Source organism: Schistocerca gregaria, chromosome 2 (genome assembly GCF_023897955.1).
Source record: "Schistocerca gregaria isolate iqSchGreg1 chromosome 2, iqSchGreg1.2, whole genome shotgun sequence".
Classification (NCBI taxonomy): domain Eukaryota; kingdom Metazoa; phylum Arthropoda; class Insecta; order Orthoptera; family Acrididae; genus Schistocerca; species Schistocerca gregaria.
Genome location: NC_064921.1, coordinates 869,456,811 through 869,479,788, shown reverse-complemented (window position 1 = coordinate 869,479,788; position 22,978 = coordinate 869,456,811). Strand labels below are relative to the sequence as shown.

The window sequence follows — 22,978 nt, the reverse complement described above, 5'->3', positions numbered from 1 at the left end:
TTTTGGGGCTTGCACTTATGTACAATTGGATGTCGTCGGCATAAAGATGGCAGTTGCAGGAGTGAATCACTGAAGAAATATCATTAATGTACAGTGAGAAGAGTAGTGGACCAAGGATGGAGCCTTGGGGAACTCCAGAGCGCATGATGACTTTTCCGACCCACAAATGACTTGTTGACTTCTGTTTTTGAGGTAGCTGTCGAACCAGTGTATTGCGCTGTTTGAGAAATTCAGCTGTTTCATTTTAATTAGTAATATATCGAAGTCAACTGTGTCAAAAGCCTTGCTAAAGTCAAGCAGTGTTAGGATAGTAGCTTCACGTCTGTCCATAGCATGTTTAATGTCATCAGTTACTTTGATTAATGCAGTTGCTGTACTATGGTGCTTTCGAAAGCCTGACTGATATTCGTCATGGATGTTATGAGTTTTGAGGTAATCCGTCAGCTGTTCATGGACGATGTATTCTAGGGCTTTAGATATTGCAGGTAGTATGCTGATCGGCCTGTAGTCACCTGGCGACTTAGGGTTGTCAGTCTTGGGTATAGGCTGAATTAAACTTTGCTTCCACTTAGTAGGATATGTATTACTGACAAGAGACAAGTTGAAGATGTCTGTGATAACTGGAATAATAGTGTCTACGACGTTCTTAATCATGCCAATGCTCACTCCATCATTTCCTACTGCCTCGGAAGAGATTCTCATAATTGCCTTGTGTACTGTGCCGGCAGTGACATGTTTTAGGAAAAACTTGTCTCTCGAGAGATTGATATCTTGGGGCTGGTAATTTGTCGCTGCGTGGCAGTTTACAGCTGTTGAGAAGAAATCGTTTAATTCTTCTGCAGACGCTTGATAAACAGCGTCAGATCTTCGCTTCCCTATACCGAAACTGCGCAGCTTTTTCCACAGTGCAGCAGGTTTTGATATGCCGCATACGACAGAGCGGGCACGTCTGATTTTGGCATTCCTCACGCTTTGCTTGGTTCTGTTTCGGAGTTTCCTATAAGCTTCGTACGCCTCGGGAGTTGGGTTACACTTGAAGGCCCTATGTGCAGCATCACGTTTATTCATTAACTGGCGTAATGCAGTGGTGAGCCACGGAGCGGGAGCTCTCTTTACCTTGACTGTGCGTTGAGGAGCATGTTTATCATGCAGTGCAATAATTTTGCGACATAATTGCCGAATTTTTCCGTCTAAAGTCGGTTCATTGCTTATATCATGCCAAGGGATATAGTGGTAAGACAGAGATTTCGAACCCTATTTTAAATTGCAAGACATTTCCTGGGACAGCTACGGAATCCGATTACAAGTTGTTGGTTCTGAATTGTAGATTAAACCTGAAGAACCTGGAAAAACGTAGGAAATTAAAGAGATGTAGCCTGGATAAGTTGAAAGAACCAGAGGTTGCTGAGAGTTTTAGACGGAGTATTAGGCAACAGTTGACTAGAACGGGGGGAAAGAATACAATAGAAGACGAATGGATAGCTTTAAGAAATGAAATAGTGAAGGCAGTAGAGGATAAAATAGATGGAAAGGCAAGGCCTAGTAGAAATCCTTGGATAACACAAGAATTATTGACTTTAATTGATGAAAGGAGAAAACATAAAAATGCAGCAAATGAAGCAGGCGAAAGGGAATATCAACATTTCAAAAACAAGACTCACAGAAGTGCAAAATGGCCACGCAGAAATGGCTGGAAGACATTTGTAAGGATTTAAAAGCATATTTCACTAGGGGAAACGTAAATACCGGAAAATTAAAGAGGCCTTTGGGGAAAGGAGAAACAGCTGTAAGAAAAACAACAACTCAGAACCTGAAGACAATATTACAGAAAGAGAAGTGAATACAGATGAAGATGAGAGAAAAAACATGACACTGCGAAAAGAATTTGAGAGAACGCTGAAAGACCTAAGTCGAAATAAGGCCCCAGGAGAAGATGATATTCCATCAGAACTACTGATAGCCTTGGGATAGCCTGCCATGACAAAACTCTTCCATCTGGTGTGCATGATGTCCGAGACAGGCGAAACACCTTAGACTTCAAGAATAATATAATAACTTCAGTCCCAAAGAAAGCGGTTGCTGACAGCTCTGAAAATTAACGAACTACCAATTTAACTGGTCATGGTTGCAAAATACTAAAACGAATTCTTTGCAGAAGAATGGATAAACTATTAGGAGCCGATCTTGGGAAATAGAATTTTCAGAGCTGTCAGCAACTGCTTTCTTTGGGACTGAAGTTATTACATTATTCCGCACATCAACAAAGGCAGAACTATGATAATGGAATGCAGTCGAATTTAATGAGGTGATGCTGAGGGAATTAGATTAGGAAACAGGACACCTAAAGTGGTAGATGAGTTTTTCTAATTGGGCATCAAAATAACTGATGATTGCCGAAGCAGAGAGTATTAAAAATTCAGACTGGCAGTGGCAAGAAACGTATTTCTGAGGAAGAGAATTTTTTAACATCGAATGTGGATTTAAGTGCTAGAAAGTCTTTTCTGAAAGTATTCGTCTGGAGTGCAGCCATGTATGGAAGTTAAACATGGACGATAAACAACTTAGACAAAAAGAGAATATAAGCTTTCGGAATGTGGTGCTACAGAAGACTATTGAAGATTAGGTAGGTAGATTAGTATCTAATGAGGAGGTACTGAACAGAATTGGGGAGACAAGAAATTTGTTGCAGAACTTGAAGAAAAGAATAGATCGGTTGATGCGACACTTCCAGATACATCAAGGGCTCACCAGCTTAGTGCTGGGGGCAAGTGTGGGGGGTAAAAATCGAAGAGGAAGACCAAGAGATGAGTACAGTAACCAGATTCAGAGTAGTTATTCGGAGATGAAGAGTCTCGCACAGGATCGATTAGCAAGGAGAGTGGCATCAAACCAGTCTTCAGAATGAAGAATGCAACGACAACATGTTAAATCTATAAAACTAGAAAAACTTCGCCACAGGCAATAACTCCCATTAGCTTTACAGTATGTAAACAAAGCAAATCGCGTAATTACAGTTAATGTTGAAAGAATTTACGTTGGAGCACAGATTTTCTTTGGTCAATACTAGCATTTTCTAAATTTGTACATCTATGAGGCGCTGAGAACCATAATAGCCTGCGGCACACCAGCGTCAAGCCCATATGGAAGAGAATATCAGGGCAATCGGTGAGCCAGCTTTTAGTGAATGTTCGTACATACAATTTGGACCTGAAGCACAGATAAACTTCCCTCACCATAAGATCAACAGCAGGAGCATTCATACGTGCTATAATCTCCCCATCGATGACGACCTGCTTTAGGCCCTTATGGTTCTCAGCGCCCCAATGCAAACATGTTACTTTGATAGTAATACGAGAGTAGTCCCAAAAGTAAGGTCTCCTATTTTTTTATACGTCGAGAACTCTGTGTGGCAGTTGGTCACACTGTTATAAGGAGTGCTTCATGCGCTGTGTGTGAACATGCGAACGCCGCGCTGAGGCACTCAGTCTTGGCTTGGTGGCAGACGCTGACAATGGCGCGATGTTACCGCCACGTGCGAACTGCACGCAGTTATTCGGTTTTTGAACGCAAAGGGCGCTGCGCCTATTCAAATCCATCGCCGATTGACAGAAGTGTATGGTGATTAGTGCATGGATGTCAAAAATGTTCGTAAGTGGTGTAGAGAGTGTGCAGCTGGTCGGACCGAAATTCACGACGAACAAAGGAAACATTGTTGAAGGTTGAGCAAAGCATGCGTGAAGATCGGCGTATCACCCTGGATGAGCTCTGCACGTTGGTTCCTGAGGTTTCCCTAAGCACCGCTCACAGATTTTTAACGGAAACATTGAACTACCGGAACGTGTGCGTAAGATGAGTGCCACGCATGCTGACTGAGGACCACATGCGGCGACGAGTTGCTGTTTCCCGCGCATTTCTTCACCGCCTTGGAGCCGAACAGGGCAACTTTCTGGACTCAATTGTCACGGGTGACGAAATCTGTGCACACCACTTTACGCCTGAGACCAAGCAACAATCACATCAGTGGTGGCATCCTTCTTCGCCAAAACCGCGGAAATTCAAACAAACACAATCTGCCGATAAAATAATGATAACCGTTTTTTAGGATCGGAAAGTGGTATTGTTGGTCGACTTTATGCCCACTGGAACCACAATTAACGCTGACAGGTACTGTGAGACTCTGAAAAAACTCAAACGGACAATTCAGAACCGGAGAAGAGGAATGTTGAGCAAAGGCGTACACATTCTTCATGACAACGCTCGCCCACACATCGCTCGGCAAACCGTTGCTCTCTTGCAACAATTTCATATCACCCACGGACCCTATAGTCCTGACTTGGCGCCCAGTGACTATCACCTGCTCCCTAGATTAAAAGAACATTTGGCTGGAAAGCGATTCTGCTCCGACGACGAGCTGAAAAAAGAGGTTCATAACCTTCTGAACAGCATGGCGGCGAGCTGGTATGGCATGGGCATACAAAAACTGTCACAGCGTCTACAAAAAGGCATGGACAGAAATGGTGATTATGTCGAAAAATAGCTAAATGTTCAAGCTGTAAATTGATGTAAACCATTGTAGAAATAAACAGGTCTATGTACTTATAAAAAATAGGAGACCATGCTTTTGGAATTACCCTCGTAGATGTAACGTAAATCGGTATATGATATATAGCGGTTTACATTCGTTGCTATAAAAGTGTCATTCCTCAATTGTTGCGAATTAACGTGTGCTATTTACGGCGTCCATGAAACTGGAGTTAAGGATGACATTTCCCCTATCATTTTTTGTGCTGAAATTACGTTCAGTATGTTTACTCTTGCTTAATACTCATTGGCTATTAACTAGATATCGCAACTTAGAATGTTGGTAGCATCATTGAACGATAAACGATAACGACAACGAGGTCATTACAGACAGATAGAAAATATCATTTGTTTCCGAACGCTGCGAGTACTTCGGCGTGTGTCAACTCTGTTCTTATATAAGAACAAAATAGGTGAACGAAGCAGTCGGCGCTCCTCTCCCTTCGACAGTCGTAATGCGGGGCCAAGGAACCCGTCCTGCCGTTCCCGACAGCCACCGCGCAACGGTTAACTCACCGTGGTCTAAGAGTTGTGCTGAGTGCAGGTTACTGTGATAGGAACGTGTGGAATTTTAATGTCGTGCTTGTCTTGGAAATAACAATGAAAGATATGGACACACAGCCTACTCCTCACGAATAGTAAGTGGGCCTTCGGGTCTTATCCTTATACTATGGCCGGGTCATAATGAATAATTTTACATCCCCCTCGTTCCTTGAGACACTGTGGAGAGGTTTGGGATTTAATGGTTCAAATGGCTCTGAGCACTATGGGACTTAACATCTGAGGTCATCAGTCCTCTAGAACTTAGAACTACTTAAACCTAACTAACCTGAGGACATCACACACATCCATGCCCGAGGCAGGATTCGAACCTGCGACCGTATCAGTCACGCGGTTCCAACTGAAGTGCCTAGAACCGCTTGGCCATACAGGCCGGCGTTTGGGATTTAATTCTGGTCATTGGAATGAAGCCCGGTGATCAGAGTTTATAGAAGAAAGCTCAGATATGATATTGTGGTACTGTGGTGCATGTAATGGGGTAACCAGCAAAGCTGTACTCCCCAGTTCGCCTCCCAGACACCTTCCACCGCCGGTATACCTCAACCTTAAGACCAGCGTCACCACACAGGCGTGCGTTTGCTACGTCGCCACCTGAGGTAGATAGCTTAAGCAGATGGTATTACTTGAAAAGTCTGGTACAGTCACCTGGTGAACTGCTGTCAGTTACTAACTAATCCTTGCAGAACAGTTGCGAACCGGATATTTCCTGATTTGTCCCTAAGTAGCGAGCAAGGAAAGATAACAGGATAAGGTCTCCGTGCAGCATTGTTGACATGCCTAATTGCTGTGCTAAGCGGCTTGGAAGTGAATGGGTCAACATTTCAGTCTCAAGTTAGGCGCTCAGTAAACCAGAGAAACGGCTGTCGTAATACATCCGTGTAGCGTGTGGATAGTAAGTAATCTCAACAGGACAGGGAGAAGTGGCGTGAGTGTTAACTGGTAAGCGGATAAAAAGCAGTTTGAACAGGGCGAGAGCTGCCTCTCCTGGTTACAGGGAGATGGCAGCCAGACGCAACGGCAGCCATTGTGTGCAGACCAAGACAGACATCTGGAATTCGCTGCGTCATGTTTGTACATACGGCATCTTCACGCATTACAGACTCGTCATTCCCACAGCACTCGGCTTTAGAATACACATCTCCCGTAGCTAGCACACCGATTTGCGCCCATGATGAGCAACCAACCTTCAAGAAAAATGTTGACCATTCCGATAGTAATTTTCTAATGCCCACCCTGTGTTAAAATGCTTTCATCGTTCGTCTCAGTACTTGAGAAATGCTATATAGTTGTCTCTGCCCTATCCACGATATTTTATCTGGCTTCATTACTAAAAGATCATTAAGAAATTTATTAAGATGAGATCTCTGTAAATATGCTCACAGAAACTCTATCCTGAACGTAAAGAACTCGGTTTATTGTTCCATTCAAACTGACAAAAAGTATCGTCAACAATAAAGTCTCACTGAACATGCTTATTACTGCATGCCAGTGTAACGAATAATATTCTAAATGAAATCATTATTGTTAGTTTCACTGCTGACACGAGTCGAAGTTTGACCCGTACTGATTTCAGGGTAAACCTTTACCACGTACGTGTTAACACTGAGTCCAGGTTGCTTCAATAGACTGTAATGAACGAATGTTAACTAACGACTATCCACGTCCGACTGATCTCTGCCGACTCCAACAAACCAGTGGAGATTACTACTAGAGCCTCTACAATATTGCCGTTCCACTGCCTATTGTCACGATGAAAAATATCAGCTTCACTTGTTCCGTATAGAATTTACCAAGTGCAGAAGTATGAAACCGGAATTTCCCTATAGATGGTGCGAGCCGTCAGTATAGGGCACGTGAGACCGCGTCTGCAGCGCCATCTGCTTCCTGTAACGCCTGACAACGAATGTGAACACACAGTAACCCAAGTTCCATGCATCGGTATCTGTTCCATACCCGTAAACATAATGAGTTTTGTGCCTGCGAACTACGATTTGCGGAGAGCATTGGATTTCTGTTATCATTCGAAGAAACCTACTGCAGAATCGCATCGAATGAATGTCGAAGCTTTTGTCCAACGTGATCTTGGGAAAGCTCAGTGTTTCGAGTGGTTCAAAAAATTCAGAAGTGTCGATTCTGACGTGAGAAAGGACGAGCGCGGGAAACCACCGAAAAAATTCGAAGACAACGAACTGAAGGGTTATTGGATGAAGATGGTACTCAAACTCAAAAGGTTCTCGCGGGACAATTGAACGTAATGCAAAAAGCCGTTTCTCTTCGGCTGAAAGCTATAGAAAACGTGCAGAAAGTGGGAAAATGGGTTCCGCATGAACTGAATGAAAGACAGCAACCAACTCGAAAGACCACTTGTGTGAAATGCTGCTCGCTAGATACAAAAGAAAGTCGTTTCTCCATCGAATAGAGGCAGGTAATGAAAAATGGATTCTAAGTATCGTAAATCGTGGGTGAATCCAGGTAAACCATCGACATCCACTACAAGACCAAACAGCTTCGGAAAGAAGACAATGTTCTGTGTTTGATGGGATCAGAAGCGTGTCACCTATTATGAGCTGCTAAAACCTCGTGAAACCGTTAACACTGATCGCTACCAGCGGCAAACGATCGATTTAGATGACGCATTTCGTAAAAAACCACCGGAATGTGGAAAAAGGCAACAGAAAGTCATATTGCTCCATAATAACGCCCCATCATATACAGCAAAACGGGTCAGAGAAACGATCGGCTTATTCTCCGGACTTGGCTCCGTTTCTGTCGTGGCATTCATAGCTTGCCGGGGAGGTGGGAGAAATGCATAAATAGCAATGGAGATTATTTTGAATAAAATATTGTTCATCAGTTTCAAAGAGCAGACGTATAATAATTGCAAAACAAATTCCGGTTTTATACTTCTACACCTGCTACTTTACTTGTCCTGACGAGTAAGCTAAGAACTTCACGAAAACTCCAGTAATCCTACATATCTGATGACACTTGACAATAAGACACAGTGACATAAACTTCATTTGGATTATAAAATGAGAAGTCAGTTTTACTAGGTTTATTTTGTCTGAACAATTCTTCCACAGCCTATCCGCCATTTCTACTTATCTATTCTTGTGGGCAATGCAACAGGCCATATTGTTTTTCTTTCTTTTTCTTATTTGTGTATGGTTAAGGGACAGGCGTCAAAAAATAAATAACAACACAATTCTTCCCCGTCGCCGCGGTAAAACTTGCATCTTGTCCTTCAGTCAGGCATTTAAAATATATTAAAAGTGATTTAAAAGTATGTAACTGCGTGCAGACCATATGTTAAAAAACAGACAAATTTCTCCGAGGTTTTAAAGGTAAAACGCTTAATTTGTTAATGGCCACTTCGTCAAAAACCGCATTTTTTCCAAAGATTTGGGCACTATGGTGATGCTTGTTTTGTTAGAATTCAGAGAGGAGGGGTGGATGAGGAATGGGACTGTGTGGTTAGAGGGTGAAGGGAGAAGTAACTACTGGAGATTTTTGTGGGCTGCTTGCTAAAGGAAGTGGGTTTGAAAAACGGGAAGCTGAGTCAGGACAAGATTAATCCTGACATGGAGAGGGAAAGAAATATTCTGGTAAAGCATGAAGGAAGACAAGGGCTTTGTGTGGAATTCGTGGTTGTATAAGGGGACGCGATTCTACTTTCTTTGGGGCAGGATGTGGACTGCGTGTTGACGCTAATTCAGTGAATGTGTTGAGGCCAGCACAGCTCAGTACAACGATTGGTAATCAAAGACGAAACGATTGGGTGGTCCGTTGGTTTTAGGGAAATGTAGGAAATTGTAGTATTTGGAGGAGAGTGGGAAATAATTTGATACTGAATTCGAGTGGGTAAGGGACTAAATTTCAAATGCCGTGGTTCCAAAATACCCTCACTACCACCAACGATACGACAACCTTTCTTACAATTTACAACAACAATCAAGTGCTAGTATTACCAAGGAGGAGGTTCCAGAAACATTTGCAATGCCACCCGAACTACGTGTTATTTTTGTCTCCTTAAACTGCAAACAAGTAGCAGCGCGTCAGAAAGTTAAGTCGGGAAAAATCTAGTCAGAGATCTCATGATCTTTTGTTATGAAGTAGTCAGTTTTCACATAACCGGTTACGACAGTAGCTTGAGAGCTTTTTATGTTCGCGCGAGGGCAGAAAGCATGGAAAGTATTATACAACTGTACAAAGGGAAACACAGTAATCTGTATGCATTTAATCCTAGATTACGAAACCCTCGTAAAATTTAAGATTGCAGTTGGTACCAATTCGCGGTTCCCGCCAGTCTCATATTGTTAGTACAGTGTGTAAAACGGGGCATCTGTAGTTATTCTGTGTATAACATACCATTGGAGACCCTACAATTTAACTAGTGCATAAGCTATAAATTATGACTTCTTTTGAAGAATATGTGGAATAGTTAATTTTACAATAGTTAGGTAATAATGTAACATTTACCCCTGTCTGTGTTCTAGGGTAATATGTTTTTAAGCATCTGTTTTCATCTTATTCATGTGCTCCGTCTAGTCTTAGGTAGTTCTCAGCTGTTATTGCAGAGCTTTGCCAGTCATGAGGCAGCTGGAGTAGCCGTCGATTACTTCTTATCTTTTATTTTGCTCAGCCACGATCTCTCTCTGCATCTGTCATCAGCCTTTTTCTAATTTCTTCTTCGCTGTACAAAGTCCACACACTAAAATTGGTTTCCTCGTATTATATTTCTTCTGATTTATTAGCACAAGAGTTCACGTTTTTGATCGCTCTTTTGGTGTATTTTGTAACCTGAAATCATAATACCCGAAGTACTCTTCAATGGATCCACATTGTTTTAATGGAGATAAATTTTCAGGATCAAGTTTCTGATTCAGTATATTTTGGGATATGAAGTGGAATGTTTATATGTGTAAGTAAAGCACGGTGCAGACTTCGGTTCGTTATTAGGGTTCTACGAAAACATAATCAGTATGAGAAAGATATAAGAACGTAGTTTACTCGGCGACGTTCTTTCACTAATTTTTCTCGGATTTCTTGCCTCTTAGGTATGTTTATACACTTATCACCACTTGTGTGAAATGCTGCTCGCTAGATACAAAAGAAAGTCGTTTCTCCGTCGAATAGTGACAGGTAATGAAAAATGGATTCTAAGTATCGTACATCGTGGTTGAATCCAGGTAAACGATCGACATCCACTACAAGACCAGCTTTGGAAAGAAGACAATGCTCTGTGTTTGGTGGGATCGGAAGCGGTCTCCTTAGTCGTCATCTTCAGGCGTTAACTGTCTTTCTAACACGCCATTCGACGGACAAATTCGATACTGCAGTGTCTGTGTTATTCCGCATTACGATGGAATGTTCCTTTATACATCCATACAGGCATGTCCAAAGGAACATTGCATCGTAATTCGTAACAACACAGGCACTGCGATATCGTATTTAGTCCCCTACATCGGGCTAGCGACTTTCAAGTAAAATGTGTAGCCTGTGCGGGAATATACTGTACGCAATTGATGTACGAGTACAGGTTGCAGACACCTGGTTAACGACATATGGAAGTTTGGATCTGGGCGCGAGTCGGAAGAAAAAATTTCCCGTTGGGCGGCCGTTCTTCTTCATTGATCTTGATTCTCTTCCTGGGGCGAAGAGCTCGATCTATCTCCTTGGTAGAAAAACCATTCTTCTCAAAAGTCAATCGTAGATGGTTACCCTCGCTTCACAGATTTTGATAGAGGTGTCCACCAAGTTTTGGACGACACCTCTTTTTTATCTGTGTGAGGTCTATCATGAAAAGATTTTGGCTCCTACCAACCGTAAATAAAAGCTTCAGAAGGATCCTACTACGAAGGTTTTAAGAGTTACCAGTCAATTGGTGAAAGCGTCTTTGTCCATCTCTGACTATAAATGGAAGCGTTTCTGCCTAGGCTCTATGGATTACCCAAAGAACACAAACCACAGCTTCCACTGAGGCCTATTGTGACTTCTCTAGGGTGTCCAACCCACGAGGTAGCTAGACATCTAGTAGTCTCATTGCTGCAACCTTATATTGGTGGGACTGGTAGTTATATTAACCATTCAGCTCATTTCGCAGATAAATTAAGAGAGACTAACGTGGCCCAGGCGACATTCTTGTCAGTTTTTATGTTCCGTCTTTATTTACCAATTAACAAAATATCTCATGCATAGCGGATATTTTCCAACCGATAAAATGCAGTTAATCAAACATCACATCTCATTTCCAATACAACAATGATTTTTACGAACAGATTGAAGGGGTGGCTATGGGCAGTCCTCTTACTGCAGCTGCGGCCAATATGTTTATAGAGGCTTTCGAACAACGGGCGCTCTAGACTGTTAATAAACGACTTTCTAGGTGGTATCGCTATGTTGATGATACTTTCGTAGTAAGGTCGCGTGGTGTAGAAGAGTCAGTTGCCTTCTAGGTATATCTTATAGTAACAACCAAAAAATCAAGCTTGCTATGAAGTAGAGTAATGGACAACCTAATTTTCTGGATGTGTCTGTAATCAAACGTATGGATGGGATTTTGGACCTCAAGGTACATAGGAAAGCTACGCCTACTGATCGTTATCTTCATAGATTATAACTACCACTCCACAGAAAAAGAGGTTTTATGAAAAACTTGGTGCACACGGCTGTCAAAATTTGTGAACCGTTTTATTTTTAAGACGAGGTTAGCCACCTGCAGTCGACTTTTAAAACGAATGGTTATTTTAACAAGAAGACAGATCGAGGTCTTCGCCCTAGGAAGAAAATCAGGATCGATGAGGAAGAATGGCCGCCCAATGGGGAAGATTTTCTTCCGGATATTAGTAACATTACAGATAGCTTTGGGAAAGTGTTGGGCAAATATTTTCAGACCCACCAGGAAGATGACAGAATATTTAATAACGGCAAAAGATATACGACGTCCTTTGGCTATATCAGATGTACGGTACATAAAAGTCCTTCTAGTTGTGTAGTGGTATATTTCGGTACCGCAAAAATAAGTGTTAACAGCCGTTTAGTTGAACATAATCTGGTACCAAGACTGCAACCATAAAATAAAATTCAGTGAGACGAGCGTCATACCGAAAACATCGCATTGTCGTGCGCACATGTTCAGTGAGTCTATTGAGGTTCATAAACACCTTAACAGTTTTAAGAGAAAAGAGGATGGAGTCAAGTTAGCACTTATAGAATGGCGATCGATTACTTTCACTCGAGACTGATGTCACTACCAGAGATAATCTCAAGCCGGCGTCACCTGATGTCATATGGAGCCCTCTATGCTGCCTACATATTTGGCGAACCGTCGAGTATCGCAGACTCAACCATAAAGAATGAAACCCCGTGATTCTGTCCTTTGAAGAACTGGGTCTAAAATCCCTCATAATGCAACACGACTTCCGTCTGATTACAGTTCGACTCAGAGTATGTTTCCCGAAATCAGAGACGAAACGTTTGAGGAAAGCTTTACATATTGATTAATACCAGCGGCGAAAGCCCATAACTTGTCACAAAGTCCTAACTGCAAAACGTTAGTCAATTTTCATATCTGTGTTAATTACAGAGGTATCGGTATGAATTTCATTTTTACCAACGGGAGCACACCAGTTTCCGTTGTTGTATCGTACTTCTAAAACAGACGTTCTTCAATATCCGATTACTGATTTCGAAGTAATTCCAATGTTTAAAACTTAGGAATTACCTGTTTTTAACATGAAGCCGATAGCCATCTAATGCGGAAGTTCATGATTTCAAACCCATATAAAGAAATGCGTTACGTCGGATAAGAAGGAAAAAGAGTGTTGCGCCGGTACCGATGTGAAAGAGGCAAGGAGGAAATACGGCTTTCATTCTGTGTCGTTACGTGTGCCGAGTTTCAATTGGCTGAAAAAAATAGTCTTTTAAGAAATAAAAAGAAACTAGACTTTCTACCTCTTGATAGAGAATGCAGCAGAAACCAAAGAGAACGGCGGATTAGTACCCACAAAGGTGTCTCGACAGACGATGTCAGAAAGAAATGACAGTTCAGCGAAAATCAAAAGAAATGTTATTGTAACGGCCCTGGAACACAGCATGGCTGTAAGAATAGCAGTGAACAATGTAGATGTTTTGGTAGTACTTTTTCAAATCCATATGTTAGTTCCAGAAAAACTGCGAATTCCCAGCTTTGTTCGCATCTTTTGCGCAAACAGCTTCCATCCGAATCATGTGTCACTCTTCCAGCAGGCTGAGGCAGGTTGAACTTGCGTTGTTGAAAATATTGGTACTAGACTGGAACGGGACTCAGAGTTCTCCTTTCTCGGAAATTGACTCCTTCGCAACGATAGAGTTCCATCGTTTCGTTGTTTCCTCGAGACTCCTGGGGGTCTCCACGAAAGGCGCATGTGTAGGTTCGAATCCTAGTCAGGCACAAAAATTTTGCGGTATTTCGACTCAAGCTGGAGAATGCGCACCTAAAAGTAGAGATAAAAATAATTATTACTATAGCTGACATATTCGTTCTCTTAGCAACTCGTCTTGTCTACTTAGAACCACGTATTAGTGTACTACGATATACAACGATACAACGTCTGTCAGTGCTGACAGTACACTGATATGTAGTCCTGAGTTGACAAGACGGGTTGCTGACGCAATTGAATAGGTCTGTGGATCATACTGAGTGACCTAAACGTGTAGTCTAATTAAAATTATGCAACTGAGACGGAACAATAATTGAGAACCACCTTAAAAATAATTGTGATTTAAAACGTCTCTTCGTACGTTTTCAACAATAACGATTGTTGCCGATTTTGACTCCGGTCCGACGCGGAAATTTCGTCAACTTTTCTCCAGTTCAGACATGCACACATCTGGCTATTGGTGGAATAGTCCGATATTGAACGTCTCTGTCTGGCTAGAAAACTAAGGCTATAGCTGCCGGATTCGAATCCCAGTAACAGAAAACTTTTTCGTCGTGTCCCTTCAGTTTTAATCACGTATCATTTAATTGTGCTTATTTAACAATGACATTAAGCGCTGGTTTGGAGATCCCGTACACATCAAATTTCGCGTCACGTTATTTGAAATTTAAATATGCATACACTTTGTTATTTTTCATTGGAACCATCTTTAATATCTTTCTGGTTAGTTGACAGGAACAATAATTCGTGGAGTCCTGGAGAAATACAAAAATGTTCGACAGGTAATTTCAAGTAAAAACTGAATGTCACTTATTGTAATAAATCTGAGGTTAAAAACGTTATAGAATGTGTTATCTCTAACAACAGGCTCACTGATATCCGCATTAGCGTGATATTAATTTGCATCTGGATGGATAGCCACACAGAGCAGTATTCTCTAGAGGTCTCTTATAGCAACCAATTATACGTATAGTCAAACGACTGTACCGAAAAGAGATCAGAGGACGAGCAAGAGAGTTACGATATGAGGGCTGCATACAAGTCGGGCGGAACGCAGTTAAAGTGGTTCGGGTACTTTCGAGCATGATGGTACATATCGTGTTGTGTCTGTGCAGTATAATCTTGTTTTCCACATGACAGTGAAACTGGGCCCCAATCAGGTCGGACTTCCCCGCTTCTCGTTTTAGTAGACGACAATCTCCGCTCTTCTGGTGCACCATATTTCAGTCACCTTGTGACGCACCTGCATAATCTGACATTTACTATGTTTGTTTAACTTTCCCGTACTACGGACTGCATCACACCTTTTGTGTCTGTGCAAGGATTCCGGCGGTCTAAGAACGTGATACCAACTAATCCAGAGGCTTTAGATAAGAGTGTTGGTATATAGCTGTAAGCTATAGGTAGCTACTTTTGTCCGTACATTAGGAGTAACACTGTTGTGATACGCTCCTAGGCTGAAGCTGTGTTGCGGACCCTACATGGAAAAGCTCTGTTATAATTAATGCGCAAAAATAGCATTTTAAAGCAATTTCCGAATCAAAAGTCTATAACTCAGCATTTAAGATTTACTACTTAATTTTGAAAAAGTTAACCATACGATTTATGACTTAATGAATTCACGGATCAGAAACTGGTTAGAAATTTCTTTCTCTTATTAAGGCCTATGTCTTACAATAAACTGCCCAGAAATATTAATTTGACCACCTGTTAAAAGACCGAATGGTCGCCCTTTGCAATGCAGACCGCAGCGAAAGTGCTGGAAGAGAGTCACTGAGGTTTTGGAAAGTTACCGACACGGACGTGGAGCCATGCCGACTCCCCTGCCGAGGGCAGTTCCAATAAGTTTCTCGGTTGAGGATCCATGGCGCGAACAGAACGACCGAGATGGTTCCATAGGTTTCAGATTTAAGCAGGGAGTTTGATGGCCAGATCAGTACGGTAAACTTATTCTGGTGCTCTTCGAACCACACATGTACACTGCGAGCTGCGTAAGATGGTGCATTATCCTGCTGGTACATGCCACCATGCTGAGGAGAGAAAAACTGCATGTATGGGTGGCCATGGTTCCCAATGATAGGTGCATATTTGTGTTGATCCATCGTGCCTTTCAGAACGATGAGATCACGCAGAGAATACCACGAAAACATTCCCCAGACCATAACGCTCCATCCAGCAGCTGGAAATCTTCCAACTATTGTTGAAGGGTGTCGGCTTTCAAACGTTTCACGCCGTACGCGCATAAAAAGGGAGTCATCTGGAAAGGCCATCTGTCACAACTCACTGGACGTACATATGTTGATTGGCAAGCAAATTCCAGACTAATCGTCGATGGACAATAGTTAGCATGGGTTCATGAACCAGGCGTCTACAAAAAATGGCTCTGAGCACTATGGGGCGTAACATCTGAGATTATCAGTCCCCTAGAACTTAGAACTCATTAAACCTAACTAACCTAAGGACATCACACACATCCATGCCCGAGGCAGGATTCGAACATACGATCGTAGCGGTCGCGCGGTTCCAGATTGAAGCGCCTAGAACCGCTCGGCCACACCGGCCGGCCCAGGCGTCTGCAGCAGAGGCTCATACGAAGGAACGTTCGCTGAACAGTCGTTGAAGAGAAGGTGTCTCCCCCCTCTCCCTCCCCCCTGTTAATCTGGGTGGTCATTTGCTCAACAGTTGCACATGTATCCGCCCATAGACATCTCCGCATCTGTCTTCGCTCCTGTCACCTATGGCCCGCGGTTCTTCACAGCAGCCTCGGGGCCGGTTTTGGATAGCACCATTTTGCCTTACACGGTTACTGTAAACACGTCGGCAAGCGATTTTTTTTTTTACGGAAATGCTTCCAACCATGGCCCGAAAGCTAATTATCATGTCCTTTTGGACGTCTGATTGCTCCGTTCCCACATTACGACAACGACTGCACGACTTAAAACTTCCAGTCTAATAGACCGTGTTCGATGTATAAAACTCTCGCCTAATGCCTGGTTCATGAAACCATGTTGGTTACCGTTCATCAGCGATTAAGGCTGGAATTTGCATTCTAATACCGCATGTAGACGTCCACTGAGTTGTGACAGATGGCCTTCTCAGATGAATCACATTTTATGCGTGTACGGCGTGAAACGTCTGAAACCAAACACCCCGCAAAAATCGTCGGAAGGGTCCAGGACGGAGGAGGGAGTGGTATGGTCTGGGATATATTTAAGACGCATTCCCTGGGTGATCTCGTCATTCTGCAAGGCCTAATGTATCAACTCAAGCATGCATCTATTCTTATGGACCTTGTCCACTCCTACATACAATTTGTCTCTCCTCGGCATGGACTCGTGGTTTGTGGCACCATGTCACGAACTGCGCAGCCCCTCCCGCCGGAGGTTCGAGTCTTCCCTCGGGCATGGGTGTATGTGTTGTTCTTACCATAAGTTACTTCAAGTAGTGTGTGAGTCTGGGGACCGATGATGTCAGCAGTTTGGTCCCTTAGGAATTCACACACATTTGAACATCTTGAACATTCCGCGGCACGGTTACAACTACCAACACGACAATGCAGTATGTCATTCAGCTCGGTACTATCCTGGCCACCAAATTCCCCGGATTTTAACCCAATCGAAATCTGTGGGACCATTTCGATCGGGTTCGCGCCGTGGATCCTCAACCGAGAAACGTAGAGCAACTGTCCACGACAATGGAGTCCATAGGGATCCCGCAGGAAACGTTCTGAGAGATACATTGACCACGGCCTATTAGCCCGATAGTTTTAAGTGATGTCAGTACCGGCCGTAAAAGCTAACATTGTGTGAACGATTGCACTGTTTTCCACTTCATACAGGGTTGTGACTGGGCCAAATATGTCACGAAATAAGCGTCATGCGGAAAAAACTATGAAGAACTAAACTTGTTTAGCTTGAAGGGGAAAACCAGATGGCGCTATGGTTGGCCCGCTACATGGCGCTGCCATAGGTCAAGCGGACATTAACTGCATTTAAATAGGAAACCCCATTTTTATTACGTATACGTCTAGTACGTAACGAAATATGAACGTTTTAGTTGGACCACTTTTTCGCTTTGTGATAGATGGCCCTGTAATAGTCACAAAGACATGGCTCACAACTTTAGACGAACAGTTCGTGAAAGGTAAGTTTTTTTAATTAAAATACAGAACGTAGGTACGTTTGAACAATTTATTTCAGTTGTTCCAATGTGATACATGTACCTTTGTGAACTTATCATTTCTGGGAACACATGCTGTTACAGCGTGATTACCTGTAAATACCACATTAATGCAATAAATGCTCAAAATGATGTCCGTCAACCTCAATGCATTTGGCAATACGTGTAACGACATTCCTCTCAACAGCGAGTAGTTCGCCTTCCGTAATGTTCGCACATGCATTGACAATTCGCTGACGCATGTTGTCAGGCGTTGTCGGTGGATCACGATACCAAATATCCTTCAACTTTCCCCACAGGAAGAAATACGGGGACGTCAGATCCGGTGAACGTCAGGGGCCTTGGTATGTTGCTTCGACGACCAATCCACCTGTCATAAAATATGCTATTCAGTACCGCTTCAACCGCACGCGAGCTATGTGCCGGACATCCATCGTGTTGGAAGTACATCGTCATTCTGTCATGCAGTGAAACATCTTGTAGTAGCATCGGTAGAACATTACGTAGGGAATCAGCATACATTGCACCATTTAGATTGCCATCGATTAAGTGGGGGCCAATTATCCTTCGTCGCATAATGCCGCACCATACATTAACCGGCCAAGGTCGCTGATGTTCCACTTGTTGCAGCCATCGTGGACTTTCCGTTGCCCAGTAGTGCATATTATGCGGGTTTTCGTTATCGCTGTTGGTGAATGACGCTTCGTCGCTAAATAGAAAGCGTGCAAAAAATCTGTCATCGTCCCGTAATTTCTCTTGTGCCCAGTGGCGAGACTGTATACGACGTTCAAATTCGTCGCCATGCAATTCCTGGTGCATAGAAACATGGTACGGGTGCAATCGATGTTGATGTAGCATTCTCAACACGGACGTTTTTGAGATTCCAGATTCTCGTGCAATTTGTCTGCTCTTGATGTGCTGATTAGCCGCTACAGCAGCTGAAACACCTACTTGGGCGTCATCATTTGTTGCAGGTCGTGGTTCACGTTCCACATGTGGCTGAAGACTTCTTGTTTCCTTAAATAACGTAACTATCCGGGAACGATCCGGAGACTTGGATAATGTAGTCCAGGATACCGAGCAGCATATATAGCACACACCCGTTGGGCATTTTCATCACAATAGCCATACATCAACGCGATATCGACCTTTTCCGCAATTGGTAAACGGTCCATTTTAAAACGGGTAATGTATCACGAAGCAAATACCGTCCGCACTGGCGGAGTGTTACGTGATACCACGTACTTATACGTTTGTGACAGCGACATCTATCACAAAGCGAAAAAAGTGGTCCAACTGAAACATTCATATTTTCTTACGTATTATACGAATATGCAATAAAAATGGTGTTTCCTATTTTAAAAATGCAGTTGATATCCGTTTGACCTATGGCAGAGCCATCTAGCGGGCCAACCATAGCGCAATTTGGTTTCCCCCCTCAAGCTAGAAGAGTTTCTTTCTTTGTAGTTTTTTCGTTTGATGCTTATTACGTGAGATATTTGGCCAGGTCACTATCAATGGACCACCCAGTATATCCTCTACTGCCAGTGCTGCCATCTGCTCTCTGGGGAATGGTTATTGCAGGCCGACGTTAAATATGGGCGGTGTCCACGTTGATGTGACTGGACTGTGTAGCAGACATGCCCTCTTGTCTGTGCTACACTACTCACCAAAAGTATCTGGACACCGTTGTGTAATGCTGTTTTCATGATTTGTCAAATTCAGTTTACTTAAATGTGTGACCGAACGCCCTTCCTGTTGCCACAGTTACTAGTTAATCTGAGAGAGTGAAGTCGTCTGTGACATTTGCTTGAGTCGCGTAAATTTCTGTGTTACATTATTTTCATTGTTTTCGTATCATATTTTCTGAGGCGGAATTTGTACACCAGTCTAGCATTTGCCTAAACGATCTTCAAAAACTGCCTAAAAACCACACACAGATGGGCCAGTATAAACGCTTTGTGTGTTCGATACGACTCCGACTCACATCACTGTCTCGAAAACTAGCGTGCTGCGCGACAAGCTGTATCATCAGCTTTAAGATATCCAGCAGCGACAATCAAACACATTGCTTTTTGCGTCTAATCGCATTTAATTTTAAGCATCTAACTGCAACTAATTTTTTGTACTCGTTCATGAAGTTGTTTGTTACATCAACGTTTTCCTGTTATGTAGTTGCATCGAAACGTCTGTAAATCAGAACACCAAGTTTATATGAGACATGGCCGAAAGATGAGAACTAACATGAAGATTTGTGTGTTTCTCCATTTTTGAAGGGTGCTGATTCAGCACCTGTTGCACAAGTAACGAAAAGCCGCCGCTGTTAAGCAACTGGAGCGGCTTTACATTAAATGAAGATCTGTATTAAATATTTGTCGTAGTACCTCTCCCCAACCATCTGTATTATTAAATGGCTATGCCAGGAGCATCGAAAATTTGATTTTCGGTATTTCATATAATATAAATTTCTGTTAGTGGGACATCCACAACTCTTATGTAAATTGTTTATAATTGCACAAAATGCTTACTGTGAGACCTTAACTTTTCCCGGCGAATTGGCTGTTCAAATAACTTACGGGTTTGCTGCCGGCGAAAATGTTTACTACTGAAGTCTTATACAACCCGTTCAGGTGCAACTAAAATCAGCACAAAATTTGCGTAACCTTTTAACTTAACTTGGGCATGTACACTTAGCACTGATTTTAGCTGCACCTGAAGAAGGGAATAAGCCCCGGAAACCTGGTTGTGTAAGACTTCGGTAATAATAATTTCATATGGCTTAAGGCAGAGTAACTCATGCGCGCAAATTCGGAGTCTATCTTCATCCAGTATTTGAGAATGAGAGCATCTAGCGATTGCTAACAAATTTTATACGTAATCTCATACATTTTCTAAACTTTTTCTCGAGAACACCTCTCCCATAAAATGGCCAAATGAAGAAAGTTTGTCACATACTACATTTTTGTTGTACAAATAGTAAAACTTCAACATCAAGAATTACGTTTTAATTTACTACTACTAACTCAACTCACATTTTGCAGTCAGTACCCATATGAGGCAATACTGACCTTACGATTTATCTTAGAAGAAAGATTAAGGAAAGGCAAACCTACGTTTCTAGCAATTGTAGACTTAGAGAAAGCTTTTGACAACGTTGACTGGAATACTCTCTTTCAAATTCTAAAGGTGGCAGGGGTAAAATACACGGAGCGAAAGGCTATTTACAATTTGTACAGAAACCAGATAGCAGTTATAAGAGTCGAGGGGCATGAAAGGGAAGCAGTGGTTGGGAAGGGAGTGAGACAGGGTTGTAGCCTCTCCCCAATGTTATTCAATCTGTATATTGAGCAACTGTAAAGGAAACAAAAGAAAAATTCGGAGTAGGTATTAAAATCCATGGAGAAGAAATAAAAACTTTTAGGTTCGCCGCTGACATTGTAATTCTGTCAGAGACAGCAAAGGACTTGGAAGAGCAGTTGAACGGAATGGACAGTGTCTTGAAAGGTGGATATAAGATGAACATCAACAAAATCAAAACGAGGATAATGGAATGTGGTCGAATTAAGTCGGGTGATGCTGAGGGAATTAGATTAGGAAATGAGACACTTAAAGAAGTAAAGGGGTTTTGCTATTTGGGGAGCAAAATAACTGATAATGGTCGAAGTAGAGAGGATATAAAATGTAGACTGGCAATGGCAAGGAAAGCGTTTCTGAAGAAGAGAAATTTTTTAACATCGAGTATATATTTAAGGGCCAGGAAGTCGTTTCTGAAAGTATTTGTATGGAGTGTGGCCATGTATAGAAGTGAAACATGGACGATAAATAGTTTGGACAAGAAGAGAATAGAAGCTTTCGAAATGTAGTGCTACAGAAGAATGCTGAAGATTAGATGGGTAGATCACATAACTAATGAGGAGGTATTGAATAGAATTGTGGAGAAGAGGAGTTTGTGGCAGAACTTGACAAAAAGAAGAGACCGGTTGGTAGGACATGTTCTAAGGCATCAAGGGATCACGAATGTAGCATTGGAGGGTGCGGGGAGGGTAAAAATTGTAGAGCTAGACCAAGAGACGAATACACTAAGCAGTTTCAGAAGGATGTAGGTTGCAGTAAGTACTGGGAGATGGAGAAGCTTGTACAGGATAGAGTAGCACGGTGAGCTGCATCAAACCAGTCTCAGGACTTAAGACCACAACAAGAACAACCCACGTATGCTACTAAGTGATCTGCAGCTCTACTTACCGACATTGTGTTGTGGGTTACCATTATTTTTGATGCCGGGAGTTAATATTTGAAGACAACATTTGGTCGACAGCGCTGAGAAGAATGACGGGTTTAAGTGTGCGTTACGAGAGATCAAGAGCGAAACTGCATCCGTTTGGAGATGATGATAAATTTAATCATTTGCTTCGAGTTACAGTAAACATGAACTTTCATCGATATGCACCTCCTTGCGCTTTTGTGGCATAAGGACTCTTCTCAATCAAATTGTTCCCTTTTTTTAAGACGTAACAATAAACCATATATACTGTTGTCTATAAACACTTATTATCAGTTACAACCTTTATTTCCATAATACCGTATTCTTCTTAAAGAAGTCGTAAGTAATTGTTGGACTAAATAAATCATGTAAATCAACCAATTACGACCAGCCGATTGGGAAACTCTATTTGACAAACGCAGCTGGAGAAAGAGAAGTACTAATGTAGCACCATCACTAACAGTGAGCGGTCGTATTACAAGCTGACTTATTCAGCCAGCTATAGAGGGACCTACAGTTAACGTTGACGTCAGACGACTAAGCGTTTCTTAAATTAAGAAGAAGAATGAGAAGTATAATATCGTGTGACTCAAAGGCAGAGGGGAAGTCTTTCAGTTTGGCGCCACTTCGAATACTTTGGTGTCGCTAAACTACCCCAGTTATCCAATCGGAAAAATAGGACCTACAGTTTAAAGTAGAATCCGAACTACGTCTCGGGTACTGGTGACTCCTCACAGAGCTGAAGACTGAAATTTCCTTTGTCCGGCCAGGATTCGATCGCGCGATCTCTCAGTTTACCACTAGACAACCAGGCGTGACTTACATGAATGATTGCCAGAGAAGCGATAAGCGGAAGAAAAATCTCAGAAAACTGACTGTGGATCGGGTGCCGATCTTTTAATATTTAGTGGGGTACATAACCCACTGAGTAGCCGTGGTTGTCTAGCCGACAGAGCACCAGACTCCAGTCCCTCCA

General features: G+C 42.4%; 1 protein-coding gene across 1 annotated transcript in view; it reads left to right on the top strand.

Moving 5' to 3' along the window:
* The window catches only part of LOC126335259 (sialin-like), a 138,350-nt gene that overhangs the window by 24,046 nt on the left and 91,326 nt on the right, over positions 1-22,978 (top strand). The gene's annotated exons all lie outside the window — the stretch shown is intronic.